We start from the raw sequence: 17,535 nt of genomic DNA on the forward strand, positions 1-17,535 counted from the left end.
ATGATGCCGCGCTCCCTCCTTTCATGCAGTAGTTACTATGTATGTTTGTATGATGCCGCGCTCCCTCCTCTCATGCAGCAGTTACTATGTATGTATGTATGATGCCGCGCTCCCTCCTCTCATGCAGCAGTTACTATGTATGTATGTATGATGCCGCGCTCCCTCCTCTCATGCAGCAGTTACTATGTATGTATGATGCCGTGCTCCCTCCTCTCATGCAGCAGTTACTATGTATGTATGATGCCGCGCTCCCTCCTCTCATGCAGCAGTTACTATGTATGTATGATGCCGTGCTCCCTCCTCTCATGCAGCAGTTACTATGTATGTATGTATGTATGATGCCGTGCTCGCTCCTCTCATGCAACAGTTACTATGTATGTATGTATGATGCCGTGCTCCCTCCTCTCATGCAGCAGTTACTATGTATGTATGATGCCGCGCTCCCTCCTCTCATGCAGCAGTTACTATGTATGTATGATGCCGCGCTCCCTCCTCTCATGCAGCAGTTACTATGTATGTATGTATGATGCCGCGCTCCCTCCTCTCATGCAGCAGTTACTATGTATGAATGTATGTATGATGCCGTGCTCCCTCCTCTCATGCAGCAGTTACTATGTATGTATGATGCCGTGCTCCCTCCTCTCATGCAGCAGTTACTATGTATGTATGTATGATGCCGTGCTCCCTCCTCTCATGCAGCAGTTACTATGTATGTATGTATGATGCCGTGCTCCCTCCTCTCATGCAGCAGTTACTATGTATGTATGTATGATGCCGTGCTCCCTCCTCTCATGCAGCAGTTACTATGTATGTTTGTATGATGCCGCGCTCCCTCCTCTCATGCAGCAGTTACTATGTATGTATGTATGATGCCGCGCTCCCTCCTCTCATGCAGCAGTTACTATGTATGTATGTGTATGATGCCGTGCTCCCTCCTCTCATGCAGCAGTTACTATGTATGTTTGTATGATGCCGCGCTCCCTCCTCTCATGCAGCAGTTACTATGTATGTATGTATGATGCCGCGCTCCCTCCTCTCATGCAGCAGTTACTATGTATGTATGATGCCGTGCTCCCTCCTCTCATGCAGCAGTTACTATGTATGTATGATGCCGCACTCCCTCCTCTCATGCAGCAGTTACTATGTATGTATGATGCCGTGCTCCCTCCTCTCATGCAGCAGTTACTATGTATGTATGTATGATGCCGTGCTCCCTCCTCTCATGCAGCAGTTACTATGTATGTATGTATGATTCCGCGCTCCCTCCTCTCATGCAGCAGTTACTATGTATGTATGATGCCGTGCTCCCTCCTCTCATGCAGCAGTTACTATGTATGTATGTATGATGCCGTGCTCCCTCCTCTCATGCAGCAGTTACTATGTATGTATGTATGTATGATGCCGTGCTCCCTCCTCTCATGCAGCAGTTACTATGTATGTATGTATGATGCCGTGCTCCCTCCTCTCATGCAGCAGTTACTATGTATGTATGATGCCGTGCTCCCTCCTCTCATGCAGCAGTTACTATGTATGTATGCCGCGCTCCCTCCTCTCATGCAGCAGTTACAATGTATGTATGATGCCGTGCTCCCTCCTCTCATGCAGCAGTTACTATGTATGTATGTATGATGCCGTGCTCCCTCCTCTCATGCAGCAGTTACTATGTATGTATGTATGATGCCGCGCTCCCTCCTCTCATGCAGCAGTTACTATGTATGTATGTGTATGATGCCGTGCTCCCTCCTCTCATGCAGCAGTTACTATGTATGTTTGTATGATGCCGCGCTCCCTCCTCTCATGCAGCAGTTACTATGTATGTATGTATGATGCCGCGCTCCCTCCTCTCATGCAGCAGTTACTATGTATGTATGATGCCGTGCTCCCTCCTCTCATGCAGCAGTTACTATGTATGTATGATGCCGCGCTCCCTCCTCTCATGCAGCAGTTACTATGTATGTATGATGCCGTGCTCCCTCCTCTCATGCAGCAGTTACTATGTATGTATGTATGATGCCGTGCTCCCTCCTCTCATGCAGCAGTTACTATGTATGTATGTATGATTCCGCGCTCCCTCCTCTCATGCAGCAGTTACTATGTATGTATGATGCCGTGCTCCCTCCTCTCATGCAGCAGTTACTATGTATGTATGTATGATGCCGTGCTCCCTCCTCTCATGCAGCAGTTACTATGTATGTATGTATGATGCCGTGCTCCCTCCTCTCATGCAGCAGTTACTATGTATGTATGATGCCGTGCTCCCTCCTCTCATGCAGCAGTTACTATGTATGTATGATGCCGTGCTCCCTCCTCTCATGCAGCAGTTACTATGTATGTATGTATGTATGTATGATGCCGTGCTCCCTCCTCTCATGCAGCAGTTACTATATATGTATGTATGATGCCGTGCTCCCTCCTCTCATGCAGCAGTTACTATGTATGTATGTATGATGCCGTGCTCCCTCCTCTCATGCAGCAGTTACTATGTATGTATGATGCCGTGCTCCCTCCTCTCATGCAGCAGTTACTATGTATGTATGTATGATGCCGTGCTCCCTCCTCTCATGCAGCAGTTACTATGTATGTATGTATGATGCCGTGCTCCCTCCTCTCATGCAGCAGTTACTATGTATGTATGTATGATGCCGTGCTCCCTCCTCTCATGCAGCAGTTACTATGTATGTATGTATGTATGATGCCGCGCTCCCTCCTCTCATGCAGCAGTTACTATGTATGTATGATGCCGTGCTCCCTCCTCTCATGCAGCAGTTACTATGTATGTATGCATGATGCCGTGCTCCCTCCTCTCATGCAGCAGTTACTATGTATGTATGTATGATGCCGTGCTTCCTCCTCTCATGCAGCAGTTACTATGTATGTATGTATGATGCCGTGCTCCCTCCTCTCATGCAGCAGTTACTATGTATGTATGATGCCGTGCTCCCTCCTCTCATGCAGCAGTTACTATGTATGTATGTATGTATGTATGATGCCGTGCTCCCTCCTCTCATGCAGCAGTTACTATGTATGTATGTATGATGCCGTGCTCCCTCCTCTCATGCAGCAGTTACTATGTATGTATGTATGATGCCGTGCTCCCTCCTCTCATGCAGCAGTTACTATGTATGTATGATGCCGTGCTCCCTCCTCTCATGCAGCAGTTACTATGTATGTATGTATGATGCCGCGCTCCCTCCTCTCATGCAGCAGTTACTATGTATGTATGTATGTATGATGCCGTGCTCCCTCCTCTCATGCAGCAGTTACTATGTATGTATGTATGATGCCGTGCTCCCTCCTCTCATGCAGCAGTTACTATGTATGTATGATGCCGTGCTCCCTCCTCTCATGCAGCAGTTACTATGTATGTATGTATGATGCCGTGCTCCCTCCTCTCATGCAGCAGTTACTATGTATGATGCCGTGCTCCCTCCTCTCATGCAGCAATTACTATGTATGTATGTATGTATGATGCCGTGCTCCCTCCTCTCATGCAGCAGTTACTATGTATGTATGTATGATGCCGCGCTCCCTCCTCTCATGCAGCAGTTACTATGTATGTATGATGCCGTGCTCCCTCCTCTCATGCAGCAGTTACTATGTATGTATGTATGATGCCACGCTCCCTCCTCTCATGCAGCAGTTACTATGTATGTATGATGCCGCGCTCCCTCCTCTCATGCAGCAGTTACTATGTATGTATGTATGATGCCGTGCTCCCTCCTCTCATGCAGCAGTTACTATGTATGTATGTATGATGCCGTGCTCCCTCCTCTCATGCAGCAGTTACTATGTATGTATGTATGATGCCGCGCTCCCTCCTCTCATGCAGCAGTTACTATGTATGTATGTATGATGACGCGCTCCCTCCTCTCATGCAGCAGTTACTATGTATGTATGATGCCGTGCTCCCTCCTCTCATGCAGCAGTTACTATGTATGTATGATGCCGCGCTCCCTCCTCTCATGCAGCAGTTACTATGTATGTATGTATGTATGATGCCGCGCTCCCTCCTCTCATGCAGCAGTTACTATGTATGTAAGTATGATGCCGCGCTCCCTCCGCTCATGCAGCAGTTACTATGTATGTATGTATGATGCCGCGCTCCCTCCTCTCATGCAGCAGTTACTATGTATGTATGTATGATGCCGCGCTCCCTCCTCTCATGCAGCAGTTACTATGTATGTATGTATGATGCCGTTCTCCCTCCTCTCATGCAGCAGTTACTATGTATGTATGATGCCGCGCTCCCTCCTCTCATGCAGCAGTTACTATGTATGTATGATGCCGTGCTCCCTCCTCTCATGCAGCAGTTACTATGTATGTATGTATGATGCCGCGCTCCCTCCTCTCATGCAGCAGTTACTATGTATGTATGTATGTATGATGCCGTGCTCCCTCCTCTCATGCAGCAGTTACTATGTATGTATGTATGATGCCGTGCTCCCTCCTCTCATGTAGCAGTAACTATGTATGTATAATGCCGCGCTCCCTCCTCTCATGCAGCAGTTACTATGTATGTATGATGCCGTGCTCCCTCCTCTCATGCAGCAGTTACTATGTATGTATGTATGATGCCGTGCTCCCTCCTCTCATGCAGCAGTTACTATGTATGTATGTATGATGCCGTGCTCCCACCTCTCATGCAGCAGTTACTATGTATGTATGATGCCGTGCTCCCTCCTCTCATGCAGCAGTTACTATGTATGTATGATACCGTGCTCCCTCCTCTCATGCAGCAGTTACTATGTATGTATGATACCGTGCTCCCTCCTCTCATGCAGCAGTTACTATGTATGTATGATGCCGTGCTCCCTCCTCTCATGCAGCAGTTACTATGTATGTATGTATGTATGATGCCGTGCTCCCTCCTCTCATGCAGCAGTTACTATGTATGTATGATGCCGTGCTCCCTCCTCTCATGCAGCAGTTACTATGTATGTATGTATGATGCCGTACTCCCTCCTGTCATGCAGCAGTTACTATGTATGTATGATGCCGCGCTCCCTCCTCTCATGCAGCAGTTACTATGTATGTATGTATGATGCCGCGCTCCCTCCTCTCATGCAGCAGTTACTATGTATGTATGATGCCGTACTCCCTCCTCTCATGCAGCAGTTACTATGTATGTATGATGCTGCGCTCCCTCCTCTCATGCAGCAGTTACTATGTATGTATGTATGATGCCGTGCTCCCTCCTCTCATGCAGCAGTTACTATGTATGTATGATGCCGCGCTCCCTCCTCTCATGCAGCAGTTACTATGTATGTATGATGCCGTGCTCCCTCCTCTCATGCAGCAGTTACTATGTATGTATGTATGATGCCGTGCTCCCTCCTCTCATGCAGCAGTTACTATGTATGTATGATGCCGTGCTCCCTCCTCTCATGCAGCAGTTACTATGTATGTATGTATGATGCCGTGCTCCCTCCTCTCATGCAGCAGTTACTATGTATGTATGTATGTATGATGCCGCGCTCCCTCCTCTCATGTAGCAGTTACTATGTATGTATGTATGATGCCGCGCTCCCTCCTCTCATGTAGCAGTTACTATGTATGTATGTATGATGCCGCGCTCCCTCCTCTCATGTAGCAGTTACTATGTATGTATGATGCCGTGCTCCCTCCTCTCATGCAGCAGTTACTATGTATGTATGTATGATGCCGCGCTCCCTCCTCTCATGTAGCAGTTACTATGTATGATGCTGTGCTCCCTCCTCTCATGTAGCAGTTACTATGTATGATGCCGCGCTCCCTCCTCTCACACACACAGAATATAGACATACAGATACACCCGCAGTCACACACACAGAATATAGACATACAGATACACCCGCAGTCACACACAGAATATAGATATACAGATACACCCGCAGTCACACAGAATATAGATATACAGATACACCCGCAGTCACACAGAATATAGACATACAGATACACCCGCAGTCACACAGAATATAGACATACAGATACACCAGCAGTCACACAGAATATAGACATACAGATACACCCGCACTCACACGGAATATAGACATACAGATACACCCGCAGTCACACACAGAATATAGACATACAGATACACCCGCACTCACACGGAATATAGACATACAGATACACCCGCACTCACACGGAATATAGACATACAGATACACCCGCAGTCACACAGAATATAGACATACAGATACACCAGCAGTCACACACAGAATATAGACATACAGATACACCCGCACTCACACGGAATATAGACATACAGATACACCCGCAGTCACACAGAATATAGACATACAGATACACCCGCAGTCACACACATAATATAGATATACAGATACACCCGCAGTCACACAGAATATAGACATACAGATACACCCGCAGTCACAGAATATAGACATACAGATACACCTGCAGTCACACACAGAATATAGACATACAGATACACCCGCAGTCACACACACAGAATATAGACATACAGATACACCCGCAGTCACACACAGAATATAGACATACAGATACACCCGCAGTCACACACACAGAATATAGACATACAGATACACCCGCAGTCACACACACAGAATATAGACATACAGATACACCCGCAGTCACACACACAGAATATAGGCATGCAGATACACCCGCTCTCACACACACAGAATATAGACATGCAGATACACCCGCAGTCACACACACAGAATATAGACATGCAGGTACACCCGCAGTCACACACACAGAATATAGACATGCAGGTACACCCGCAGTCACACACACAGAATATAGACATGCAGGTACACCCGCAGTCACACACACAGAATATAGACATACAGATACACCCGCACTCACACGGAATATAGACATACAGATACACCCGCAGTCACACAGAATATAGACATACAGATACACCCGCAGTCACACACATAATATAGATATACAGATACACCCGCAGTCACACAGAATATAGACATACAGATACACCCGCAGTCACAGAATATAGACATACAGATACACCTGCAGTCACACACAGAATATAGACATACAGATACACCCGCAGTCACACACACAGAATATAGACATACAGATACACCCGCAGTCACACACAGAATATAGACATACAGATACACCCGCAGTCACACACAGAATATAGACATACAGATACACCCGCAGTCACACACACAGAATATAGGCATGCAGATACACCCGCTCTCACACACACAGAATATAGACATGCAGATACACCCGCAGTCACACACACAGAATATAGACATGCAGGTACACCCGCAGTCACACACACAGAATATAGACATGCAGGTACACCCGCAGTCACACACACAGAATATAGACATGCAGGTACACCCGCAGTCACACACACAGAATATAGACATGCAGATACACCCGCAGTCACACAGAATATAGACATGCAGATACACCCGCAGTCACACACACAGAATATAGACATGCAGATACACCCGCAGTCACACACAGAATATAGAAATGCCGCATATCATTATAGCCAGCAGAAGCGGTTTATTCCTCCCATACACATCACTGTGCAAATAAGACACATTTTAAAGGTAAAAGTCACAAAAAAGACGCTCAGCGCTAGAGTCACGCTACGGCATGGTGCATCTAGAAGGGCTGTATTATTATCTGTATTATGTGGTATTATACCATCCTTCCTCTGTAGATTACCTGTGAAGATGGCCGTCCAGTGCTTGTGTGTTAGTGCTGGGCTCAGCAGTGTCTGGAGCAGAGGGAGGTGCTGAGAGAAATCCTGCAGCTGCCCCCAAACACTTTGCAGAATTGGGTCATTGGGCTGCAGTAACAAAGCCAAAGCCTGCAGCCGCTGCTCCCAGTGCTGCACTTTCTCTCTTATCTGCTCAATATTCACCTGTGAAGAGATAAAGACCCATAGTAAGGGGGAAAGCAGACAGGACCCGGCGCCCGGCATACCACGGGCAGGAGGACCCGGCGCCCGGCATACCACGGGCAGGAGGACCCGGCGCCCGGCATACCACGGGCAGGAGGACCCGGCGCCCGGCATACCACGGGCAGGAGGACCCGGCGCCCGGCATACCACGGGCAGGAGGGCCCGGCATTCCACGGGCAGGAGGGCCCGGCGCCCGGCATACCACGGGCAGGAGGGCCCGGCGCCCGGCATACCACGGGCAGGAGGGCCCGGCGCCCGGCATACCACGGGCAGGAGGGCCTGGCATACCACGGGCAGGAGGACCCGGCATACCACGGGTGAGAAGGTGGGGTCTAGGTTACCTTAATGAAAGGGCAGAGTCTCCAGGTATTAATCTGTTCTCTGCTTCTAGATAGAAGTTTCCAGGAATCCTGTCTTCCCTGTATCTGCTGCTCCCCTACAGCAACCTCTGAGATGTCAAATGCTTTCCCTATACAGAGACAGGAGGGTGATTAGGCAGAGTGCACACACTATGGGATATACATTACTGGTGAGAGGTGTTCCCTATAGAGAGACAGGAGGTGATTAGGCAGAGTGCACACACTATGGGATATACATTACTGGTGAGAGGTGTTCCCTATGGAGAGACAGGGGGGTGATTAGGCAGAGTGCACACACTATGGGATATACATTACTGGTGAGAGGTGTTCCCTATAGAGAGACAGGAGGGTGATTAGGCAGAGTGCACACACTATGGGATATACATTACTGGTGAGAGGTGTTCCCTATAGAGAGACAGGGGGGTGATTAGGCAGAGTGCACACACTATGGGATATACATTACTGGTGAGAGATGCTCCCTATAGAGAGACAGGAGGGTGATTAGGCAGAATGCACACACTATGGGATATACATTACTGGTGAGAGGTGTTCCCTATGGAGAGACAGGCGGGGGATTAGGCAGAATGCACACACTATGGGATATACATTACTGGTGAGAGGTGCTCCCTATAGAGAGACAGGAGGGTGATTAGGCAGAGTGCACACACTATGGGATATACATTACTGGTGAGAGGTGTTCCCTATGGAGAGACAGGAGGGTGATTAGGCAGAGTGCACACACTATGGGATATACATTACTGGTGAGAGATGCTCCCTATAGAGAGACAGGAGGGTGATTAGGCAGAATGCACACACTATGGGATATACATTACTGGTGAGAGGTGTTCCCTATGGAGAGACAGGCGGGGGATTAGGCAGAATGCACACACTATGGGATATACATTACTGGTGAGAGGTGTTCCCTATAGAGAGACAGGCAGGGGATTAGGCAGAGTGCACACACTATGGGATACACATTACTGGTGAGAGGTGTTCCCTATAGAGAGAGACAGGAGGGTGATTAGGCAGAGTGCACACACTATGGGATATACATTACTGGTGAGAGGTGCTCCCTATAGAGAGACAGGCGGGGGATTAGGCAGAGTGCACACACTATGGGATATACATTACTGGTGAGAGGTGCTCCCTATGGAGAGACAGGGGGGGATTAGGCAGAGTGCACACACTATGGGATATACATTACTGGTGAGAGGTGTTCCCTATAGAGAGACAGGAGGGTGATTAGGCAGAGTGCACACACTATGGGATATACATTACTGGTGAGAGGTGTTCCCTATAGAGAGACAGGGGGGTGATTAGGCAGAGTGCACACACTATGGGATATACATTACTGGTGAGAGGTGCTCCCTATGGAGAGACAGGAGGGTGATTAGGCAGAGTGCACACACTATGGGATATACATTACTGGTGAGAGGTGTTCCCTATAGAGAGACAGGAGGGTGATTAGGCAGAGTGCACACACTATGGGATATACATTACTGGTGAGAGGTGCTCCCTATAGAGAGACAGGAGGGTGATTAGGCAGAATGCACACACTATGGGATATACATTACTGGTGAGAGGTGTTCCCTATAGAGAGACAGGAGGGGGATTAGGCAGAGTGCACACACTATGGGATATACATTACTGGTGAGAGATGTTCCCTATAGAGAGACAGGCGGGGGATTAGGCAGAATGCACACACTATGGGATATACATTACTGGTGAGAGGTGTTCCCTATAGAGAGACAGGAGGGTGATTAGGCAGAGTGCACACACTATGGGATATACATTACTGGTGAGAGGTGCTCCCTATAGAGAGACAGGAGGGTGATTAGGCAGAGTGCACACACTATGGGATATACATTACTGGTGAGAGATGCTCCCTATACAGAGACAGGCGGGTGATTAGGCAGAGTGCACACACTATGGGATACACATTACTGGTGAGAGGTGTTCCCTATAGAGAGACAGGAGGGGGATTAGGCAGAGTGCACACACTATGGGATATACATTACTGGTGAGAGGTGTTCCCTATAGAGAGACACAGGGCCGCAACTAGGGGGGGGCTGGAGGTGCACGTGCACCGGGTGAGCCGCTGTACCTGGTGCCAGTGACCTCCAGCCCGGCGCTGCAGAGAGGCTCCAAGCCGGACGTCCGCTGGTAATATTTATTACCAGCGGGCGCCCGGCTCCTTCTCTGCAGCGATGCGGTGTAGCCGGAGGCTGGAGTTCTCTCCCGAACTCCAGCTTCCGGCTCTCCCCACGGGCACTATGGGGGAGACGTCATGACATCTCCCCCATAGTTCCAAGGAGCAGCCGGCGGACCGGACGCGACGCTGGATGCAGGAGCGGGGTTCAAGGTAAGTATTTTTTTTTTTAATAAGCTGCACTACAGGGGCATTATTATGGGGGCAGGGGCATTACCACAGGGGCATAGGCAATAAGGGGCATTACTAATGGGGCATGAGCACTACAGGGGCATTACTATTGGGGCATGGGCACTACAGGGGCATTACTGTGGGGGCATGAGCACTACAGGGGCATTACTGTGGGGGCACTACAGGGATATTACTATGGGGGCATGGACAATACAGGGGCATTACTATGAGAGCATGGGCACTACAGGGGCATTACTATGAAAGCATGGGCACTGCAGGGGCATTAATATGGGAGCATGGGCACTACAGGGGCATTACTGTATGGTGGGCACTACAGGGGCATTACTATGGGGGTATTAACATATGGGCATTACTATGGGGGCATTACAATATGGGCACTACTGCAGGGGGAATTACATGGGGGGCGCCAAATTACTGTCTTGCCCCTGGTGACAAAAATCCTAGTTTCGGCCCTGGAGAGACAGGAGGGTGATTAGGCAGAATGCACACACTATGGGATATACATTACTGGTGAGAGGTGTTCCCTATAGAGAGACAGGAGGGTGATTAGGCAGAGTGCACACACTATGGGATATACATTACTGGTGAGAGGTGTTCCCTATAGAGAGACAGGAGGGTGATTAGGCAGAGTGCACACACTATGGGATATACATTACTGGTGAGAGGTGTTCCCTATAGAGAGACAGGAGGGTGATTAGGCAGAGTGCACACACTATGGGATATACATTACTGGTGAGAGGTGCTCCCTATAGAGAGACAGGAGGGTGATTAGGCAGAGTGCACACACTATGGGATATACATTACTGGTGAGAGGTGTTCCCTATGGAGAGACAGGAGGGTGATTAGGCAGAGTGCACACACTATGGGATATACATTACTGGTGAGAGGTGTTCCCTATAGAGAGACAGGGGGGTGATTAGGCAGAGTGCACACACTATGGGATATACATTACTGGTGAGAGGTGTTCCCTATAGAGAGACAGGCAGGAGATTAGGCAGAGTGCACACACTATGGGATATACATTACTGGTGAGAGGTGCTCCCTATAGAGAGACAGGAGGGTGATTAGGCAGAGTGCACACACTATGGGATATACATTACTGGTGAGAGATGCTCCCTATAGAGAGACAGGAGGGTGATTAGGCAGAATGCACACACTATGGGATATACATTACTGGTGAGAGGTGTTCCCTATGGAGAGACAGGCGGGGGATTAGGCAGAATGCACACACTATGGGATATACATTACTGGTGAGAGGTGCTCCCTATAGAGAGACAGGAGGGTGATTAGGCAGAGTGCACACACTATGGGATATACATTACTGGTGAGAGGTGTTCCCTATGGAGAGACAGGAGGGTGATTAGGCAGAGTGCACACACTATGGGATATACATTACTGGTGAGAGATGCTCCCTATAGAGAGACAGGAGGGTGATTAGGCAGAATGCACACACTATGGGATATACATTACTGGTGAGAGGTGTTCCCTATGGAGAGACAGGCGGGGGATTAGGCAGAATGCACACACTATGGGATATACATTACTGGTGAGAGGTGTTCCCTATAGAGAGACAGGCAGGGGATTAGGCAGAGTGCACACACTATGGGATACACATTACTGGTGAGAGGTGTTCCCTATAGAGAGAGACAGGAGGGTGATTAGGCAGAGTGCACACACTATGGGATATACATTACTGGTGAGAGGTGCTCCCTATAGAGAGACAGGCGGGGGATTAGGCAGAGTGCACACACTATGGGATATACATTACTGGTGAGAGGTGCTCCCTATGGAGAGACAGGGGGGGATTAGGCAGAGTGCACACACTATGGGATATACATTACTGGTGAGAGGTGTTCCCTATAGAGAGACAGGAGGGTGATTAGGCAGAGTGCACACACTATGGGATATACATTACTGGTGAGAGGTGTTCCCTATAGAGAGACAGGGGGGTGATTAGGCAGAGTGCACACACTATGGGATATACATTACTGGTGAGAGGTGCTCCCTATGGAGAGACAGGAGGGTGATTAGGCAGAGTGCACACACTATGGGATATACATTACTGGTGAGAGGTGTTCCCTATAGAGAGACAGGAGGGTGATTAGGCAGAGTGCACACACTATGGGATATACATTACTGGTGAGAGGTGCTCCCTATAGAGAGACAGGAGGGTGATTAGGCAGAATGCACACACTATGGGATATACATTACTGGTGAGAGGTGTTCCCTATAGAGAGACAGGAGGGGGATTAGGCAGAGTGCACACACTATGGGATATACATTACTGGTGAGAGATGTTCCCTATAGAGAGACAGGCGGGGGATTAGGCAGAATGCACACACTATCGGATATACATTACTGGTGAGAGGTGCTCCCTATAGAGAGACAGGAGGGTGATTAGGCAGAGTGCACACACACTATGGGATATACATTACTGGTGAGAGGTGTTCCCTATAGAGAGACAGGAGGGTGATTAGGCAGAGTGCACACACTATGGGATATACATTACTGGTGAGAGGTGCTCCCTATAGAGAGACAGGAGGGTGATTAGGCAGAGTGCACACACACTATGGGATATACATTACTGGTGAGAGGTGTTCCCTATAGAGAGACAGGAGGGTGATTAGGCAGAGTGCACACACTATGGGATATACATTACTGGTGAGAGGTGTTCCCTATAGAGAGACAGGGGGGTGATTAGGCAGAGTGCACACACTATGGGATATACATTACTGGTGAGAGGTGTTCCCTATAGAGAGACAGGAGGGTGATTAGGCAGAGTGCACACACTATGGGATATACATTACTGGTGAGAGGTGCTCCCTATAGAGAGACAGGAGGGTGATTAGGCAGAGTGCACACACTATGGGATATACATTACTGGTGAGAGGTGTTCCCTATACAGAGACAGGAGGGTGATTAGGCAGAGTGCACACACTATGGGATACACATTACTGGTGAGAGGTGTTCCCTATAGAGAGACAGGAGGGTGATTAGGCAGAGTGCACACACTATGGGATATACATTACTGGTGAGAGGTGCTCCCTATAGAGAGACAGGCGGGGGATTAGGCAGAGTGCACACACTATGGGATATACATTACTGGTGAGAGGTGTTCCCTATAGAGAGACAGGAGGGTGATTAGGCAGAGTGCACACACTATGGGATATACATTACTGGTGAGAGGTGCTCCCTATAGAGAGACAGGAGGGTGATTAGGCAGAGTGCACACACTATGGGATATACATTACTGGTGAGAGATGCTCCCTATACAGAGACAGGCGGGTGATTAGGCAGAGTGCACACACTATGGGATACACATTACTGGTGAGAGGTGTTCCCTATAGAGAGACAGGAGGGGGATTAGGCAGAGTGCACACACTATGGGATATACATTACTGGTGAGAGGTGTTCCCTATAGAGAGACACAGGGCCGCAACTAGGGGGGGGCTGGAGGTGCACGTGCACCGGGTGAGCCGCTGTACCTGGTGCCAGTGACCTCCAGCCCGGCGCTGCAGAGAGGCTCCAAGCCGGACGTCCGCTGGTAATATTTATTACCAGCGGGCGCCCGGCTCCTTCTCTGCAGCGATGCGGTGTAGCCGGAGGCTGGAGTTCTCTCCCGAACTCCAGCTTCCGGCTCTCCCCACGGGCACTATGGGGGAGACGTCATGACATCTCCCCCATAGTTCCAAGGAGCAGCCGGCGGACCGGACGCGACGCTGGATGCAGGAGCGGGGTTCAAGGTAAGTATTTTTTTTTTTAATAAGCTGCACTACAGGGGCATTATTATGGGGGCAGGGGCATTACCACAGGGGCATAGGCAATAAGGGGCATTACTAATGGGGCATGAGCACTACAGGGGCATTACTATTGGGGCATGGGCACTACAGGGGCATTACTGTGGGGGCATGAGCACTACAGGGGCATTACTGTGGGGGCACTACAGGGATATTACTATGGGGGCATGGACAATACAGGGGCATTACTATGAGAGCATGGGCACTACAGGGGCATTACTATGAAAGCATGGGCACTGCAGGGGCATTAATATGGGAGCATGGGCACTACAGGGGCATTACTGTATGGTGGGCACTACAGGGGCATTACTATGGGGGTATTAACATATGGGCATTACTATGGGGGCATTACAATATGGGCACTACTGCAGGGGGAATTACATGGGGGGCGCCAAATTACTGTCTTGCCCCTGGTGACAAAAATCCTAGTTTCGGCCCTGGAGAGACAGGAGGGTGATTAGGCAGAATGCACACACTATGGGATATACATTACTGGTGAGAGGTGTTCCCTATAGAGAGACAGGAGGGTGATTAGGCAGAGTGCACACACTATGGGATATACATTACTGGTGAGAGGTGTTCCCTATAGAGAGACAGGAGGGTGATTAGGCAGAGTGCACACACTATGGGATATACATTACTGGTGAGAGGTGTTCCCTATAGAGAGACAGGAGGGTGATTAGGCAGAGTGCACACACTATGGGATATACATTACTGGTGAGAGGTGCTCCCTATAGAGAGACAGGAGGGTGATTAGGCAGAGTGCACACACTATGGGATATACATTACTGGTGAGAGGTGTTCCCTATGGAGAGACAGGAGGGTGATTAGGCAGAGTGCACACACTATGGGATATACATTACTGGTGAGAGGTGTTCCCTATAGAGAGACAGGGGGGTGATTAGGCAGAGTGCACACACTATGGGATATACATTACTGGTGAGAGGTGTTCCCTATAGAGAGACAGGCAGGAGATTAGGCAGAGTGCACACACTATGGGATATACATTACTGGTGAGAGGTGCTCCCTATAGAGAGACAGGAGGGTGATTAGGCAGAGTGCACACACTATGGGATATACATTACTGGTGAGAGGTGCTCCCTATAGAGAGACAGGAGGGTGATTAGGCAGAGTGCACACACTATGGGATATACATTACTGGTGAGAGGTGTTCCCTATAGAGAGACAGGCGGGGGATTAGGCAGAATGCACACACTATGGGATATACATTACTGGTGAGAGGTGCTCCCTATAGAGAGACAGGCGGGGGATTAGGCAGAATGCATACACTGTGGGATACAGAACATTACAACAATAAACCTGTCATACAATCCTATATAAAGGGAATAATGTATTCACTAACCGATGGCTGTTCTTACACTGCCATCTGCACTATCATCCGTTACTCTACCAGAGAAGTAGGGACCACCTGCAATGCCTCCCAGCTATAAAATCTCTAGGTGCTTGTACAACCAACGCATGAGGCATAAGGCACGAGGCATGCTCCTCAAAGCAAAAACGCCATCCTAGCCACAACTGTCCAGACAAGAGACTAATGCCTCCCTTATGCCTCGTTCTGATATTGGTGAGGCTTCTATAGATAAGGGGAGGGGGAGGGAGGGATGATTGCACAGGAATATTGGTGGGTAAAAGATCGTTATAAAGTAATAAAGGTAGAAGCTGCACCCTCGGAGTAAATTGAGTATATCAGAGAGAAGAGAAAAAGGACTCCGTATGTGGGGCGCACTCCTATAGAATTACCAAGCTATAAAAAATAAATTTTATTGAAATTCATTAAAAAGGAAAAGAGAAAAAAAAAATGGCCAAAAATACCGATCAGGTTGGACAATACAGACACAATTCTCCAATCGTAGGAGATACACTAATATTACTGCAGTTTATGGTGTATACAGTACCTATGGAAAATATATATCATGTTTATATCTTTCAAAACCCACAAGGCGCGACTTTTAGGTATTAAGATATACAATTTGGATGTAATCGGCAATCACAATTGTTTTTTGTATATATTGAAATATATACAACAGTCGATAATCACAGTTGTTTCTTATATATACATATAGCAATGTAGGTATTCAGGATTGCCTCTAAGCAGATTCCTGCTATGCAATCATCTCAATTTGTGTTGTGTATTTAGTCAGAAACTATGGAATAAGTATATCTATCTGTGAGGATACGGGGTTCTCTCAATCACCCAGACACCGAGCAGATGAAACCAACGTGATGGTTTATTTTTCCACAGCACACAGAAATAGATAATATGTCAGGACAAGCAGTAAATACAGTGAACGGGCAATAAACAGGTAGCAGTCCAGACAGAGGCAGTCCCAGTAGAGTATAATGTCCCAGAACAATTCCACGAAATAGCTAGAGACCCTCAGTCCCCACAGTAGAAACTATCACTGATCACACAGCAGTGAATAGCGCAAAAGTCCACTCAATCATTTCCAGGACCCCACACATAGAAACTATCAGAGATCACACAGCAGTGATAGTCCCTAGGTCCAACCAAGCATTTCCAGTACCCCACACATAGAAACTATCAGAGATCACACAGCAATGATAGTCCCTGGGTCCAACCAAATGTTTCCAGGATCCCATACAGTAGAAGCCATCACAGAACACACAGCAATGAATAGCGTATAGGTCCTTGCAGAGTTTCCAAAGTATAAATCCACAATACTGGTGATGCGTTCCACTAGCACCTTGGCAGAGCGAGGCCTCTTAGCCAAAGTCAGCGACTAACATGTGGAGTTGCCTACGGTGACATGTTTTAAAATCTTCCAATTTCCCACGATATTGTGACCACCCAGGGGGGTTGCACCATTTGATGATTGGTGCGCGTCCCTTATGCTGTCACTTTCTCCTACCTCCTCCGGGTATTACTGACGAACACCTGCTGGGATGGTTCCATTCAGTCTGCCAGATTCACGTGAGGCACAAAACAGGCAAATGGAAGGAGGAGTAAATCCTGAGCGTCCCCTGGGGAGGTGGGAAGTAACTTAGAGGGTCTTTTGTTCTGGGAGGTGTCACCTTGCTCTA

Source organism: Taudactylus pleione, unplaced genomic scaffold (genome assembly GCF_031769625.1).
Source record: "Taudactylus pleione unplaced genomic scaffold, aTauple2 ptg002055l, whole genome shotgun sequence".
Classification (NCBI taxonomy): domain Eukaryota; kingdom Metazoa; phylum Chordata; class Amphibia; order Anura; family Myobatrachidae; genus Taudactylus; species Taudactylus pleione.